The 3,770-nt window shown below is 37.7% G+C and overlaps 1 protein-coding gene across 1 annotated transcript in view; it reads left to right on the top strand.

The window, feature by feature from the left end:
* LOC101291507 overlaps positions 1-3,770 on the top strand; it is a 5,136-nt gene that overhangs the window by 626 nt on the left and 740 nt on the right. The gene's annotated exons all lie outside the window — the stretch shown is intronic.

Raw genomic sequence — 3,770 nt, 5'->3', positions numbered from 1 at the left:
TTCAGAAACATCATCTAAGTATAATGTTGTATAATATTTGGAAAACCAAAAACCAATTTTTACCTCAAGCTTTTTCGGTCTCTTTAGATAGTCGCTTCCGTAGATGATGCCATTTGTGGACCATCTTACAAATCTTGGCATATCTGCTTGTTTCTTCTGGATCCTTTCCTTGATTTTTGTACGCTCCAAGAAGTAGTACATAGGCAGAACTACGCAACCATTCAAACCCTTTGGCTTGCCCTTGACATGCTTTTTCACTCCTTCATGGAAGGCTTCAATCACCTTTCTTGACCAGTTTATTTTGTTTATTGCTTCTAGGTCCTCACATGTCAGCACCAATTGCCATTCAATTTGGCTTCCAGATGTGCTGAAGAAGAAAGTAGCCAGTAGGTACATTATGATCAAGGAAGCAATTTTCCTTGGTTCTGCCTCCTTGTTCTTAATCTTGTTGAGCTCTTCTGTCAACTTGTCGTGGATCATCTTCCTAAAGATGGATCCTTTCGTTTTGCCGAATATGGTTGACTGTTGGCTTCTTCTTTCTCCTGGAGATTTTCTCTTCCTCATTTTCACCTTCTTTTGTTAATCCAAACAAAAGATGCACATCTTCTTCTTTAATCTCCATTTCTTTTTCTCCAAACATGAACTTTTTTGTCTCCTTGCAATAGTGCCTCAATAAAATTTCTATATCCAACTCAAATCTGCTGACCTGATCCGCAACGATTCTCCTGGTTCTAAATGCGTTAATCATTTCACCAAAGCAAGTTTGACTGATCATCTGCCATGCTTCTGATGGGATTTTGTCTCTGTGACTCTCTATTAATTTGAAGAATGTTACTAGAGTACATTTCTGTTGAGTGTGCGGAATCTTTTCCAGGTCCTCATCCTCGTCCTCCTCCTCATCCTTGTCATCCTTCTCTATTTCTTCCACTTCTAATGCTCTCATCTCTATAAAATACTATTCCACTTCTTCTTCTTCTGTGTCATCTTCTTCTTCTTCTTCTTCTTCTTCTTCTTGTCTCGCTCTTTTTTGTGGAACCTTCAATTTTTCCCCTTGTAGATATGAGCGCAATTTCATGTTTGTGTTGACAGATGTTGATGGTGAGCTTTCCTCAGACTCTGGACTAGTAACAAGTTGCCTTCCTGTCATCCTGCATATGCAAAACATCAAAGTTTTATTACCCCAAGTGATCCTGCCTTTATAAACTACATATTACAAAGTTTACTTCCCCTAGTAAATTTCAACTGGGGGTAGTCAACTTGCAATAGAACATCTCCAAGGCCAATATACACTCTGAAAGAGAAACAACTGATGTGCAAACCAAACTCTATTTTACTACCCCTAGTAACTTCTACTGGGGGTAGTAAACTTCTATTTCCAACACCATTATACACATGCAGACCTAGAAAACAATTCGCATTCAACAAAATCAAAGTTTTACTACCCTAGTATTGAACACAGCCATTAGAAACATCCAGACAGTGGAAAATAACTGACATGCAAACAGAAATTAAAGTTTACTACCCCTAGTAAAGTTTTACTAGGGGTAGTAAAGTTGCCACACCGTTTCTACATTGCCATAAAACACATTGAAGCAGAGAAATATGAACCCAGACAACATTATTGGGGGTACAAACACAGATTTATGCTAGGGTTTCTTTTCACCTGAAAAAGAAGAATTTAGCGCGATGTAGTGGTGGCGATGAAGTGAAACAGCGGCGGCGATGGAGTGAAACAGCGGCGGCGATGTACTGAAGCAGCGGCGTTGAAGTACTGAAGCAGCGGCGGCGATGTACTGAAGCAGCGGCGATGGATTGAAGAAGCGAAGGCTAAGGTCTTGATGGAGTGAGGAGTGAGGCAGCGGCGTCGATGGATTGAAGAAGCGAAGCGGAGTGGGTTGAATTCGGAGGAATTGAATTGAGTGGCGTCGATGAAGGAATTGAATTCGGAGTGGGTTGGAAGCGGTTATTAAGGCTGGGGTATAACTGTATTTTTACTAGGAAACATTGGTTTGGGCTGTGTAATCTGTTTTTGATTGGTTTGGGCTAGAAAAATGTACTATTTGTGCATTAGGACTTTTTCCCTATTATATATTTTATTACTAAGGATATAATTGGTAAATTAGTGTTACTTGCTTTCATATCCATGCATAAACCAAATATTAGAAAGGAAAATAAAATACATTTCCTAGTTACTTTCATGACGTTTCCAAACACCTCATGTAGATGGGAAAGACCAAAAAGCCAATTTCATTTCCATCAACCAAACGAGGCCCATAATCAACCTAAGATAACTAAGTCTTTATTTCGTAACAACAAAGACGAAACTTGCACAATATTGATATATTGTAACAATTTAGTATAGAATAGCAGGCAATTCAAAATTTCAAATGAATTTAACAATGTGTCCATATGCATCTGATTATTACAAGTACATGCAGAAACGGAGATTTTGCAGACTGGACAAATAAGGTGTTTTTTATATTTTTATTTTCTCTGTTTGATTTGCTCAGCGAAAGAATAATATATCTGCAGTTGCTGCCTACTGATAAATATATGCACGTCACAGACTCACGGTCTGTTTACCTTTCTTGTTTTTTTCTTTCTATATGGCAGTCTGTTTACTTACATATATGTAGCAATTATGTGATTTAAAATGAAATGCCCCATATTGCTACTTTGTAAGGTTGTAAACAATAGTTCTGGTACTTCAGACAGAACGTTTGTAAGGGAAGACCCAAAACTAAGAAGAGTAACATCATCGATAAGTGTATGATCGTAATCTGAAAATTGAAGCCTTTGGGAGGCGCATATATGTACATTTGATATTAGATACATCTGGGCCAAACAAATAATCTGAGAGTTCTGACTTCTGAGATCTATGTATACAAAAACATCATTACAAAGTTTGAAATAATAAAATTGCATTCCGGATCACTAAGTTCAGGGGCGGATCCAGAAATTAAAATCGGGTAGGGCTTGAATTTTACTATAAAAAAACTCTGACGGTACGAGAGTAATTTATAAGTTGAAAATAAGGATACACCAAGAAAGGAAGAGAGAACGTAAAGAGCCTTACTCCTCGAATACGTGTTTATACAAAACAATATTCATAAAACTCTTTATATGTAACACACACACACACAAAAACTAAATACAAAATTTATAGATGTAAAGCCTAGTTCACCAGCTTCAAATTTATTTATCACAAAGTCATTACAAATAGATTCATCATATTCTTTCTCAATGTTAGAGGACCATACGTATAATTACCTAAATATTCTCCTTCCATTGATGATATCTATGGTAGGGCTGGGAATGGGACGGGATGGGACGGGATTAGGGTCATCCCACGGCCCGTCTTGGACATTGCACACGGGATGAGATTGGGACGGGCCTTACGTTTTTAAGACTTCATCCCACGCAAGTCCCGTTCCAAACGGGACCGGGACGGGACGGGCCTAATCCCACCATCCCGCCCCAATATTACCTGATAATAATATAAAGATTGCATCATATGAATCCATAATTCATAACTAGAATTCAACAAGTACTTAAGTTCACACATCATAAAGTTAAAAAAAAAAAAAAAAACTAGTGAATCTGAATATCTAAGAGCACAACAATACAAGCTGCTACAACTACTTAAGTTCACAATTGCTCCAAGCTACTCCAAGCTGCTCCAAATACAAACAATTTCAACTCTAATCATCGATGACAATACCGGAGAATGGACATAGCATAATCAACAGTATAACTAATTCATATAAACT

Source organism: Fragaria vesca, linkage group LG3 (assembly GCF_000184155.1).
Source record: "Fragaria vesca subsp. vesca linkage group LG3, FraVesHawaii_1.0, whole genome shotgun sequence".
NCBI classification, from domain to species: Eukaryota; Viridiplantae; Streptophyta; class Magnoliopsida; order Rosales; family Rosaceae; genus Fragaria; species Fragaria vesca.
This window is presented reverse-complemented; position numbering and strand designations above follow the sequence as displayed.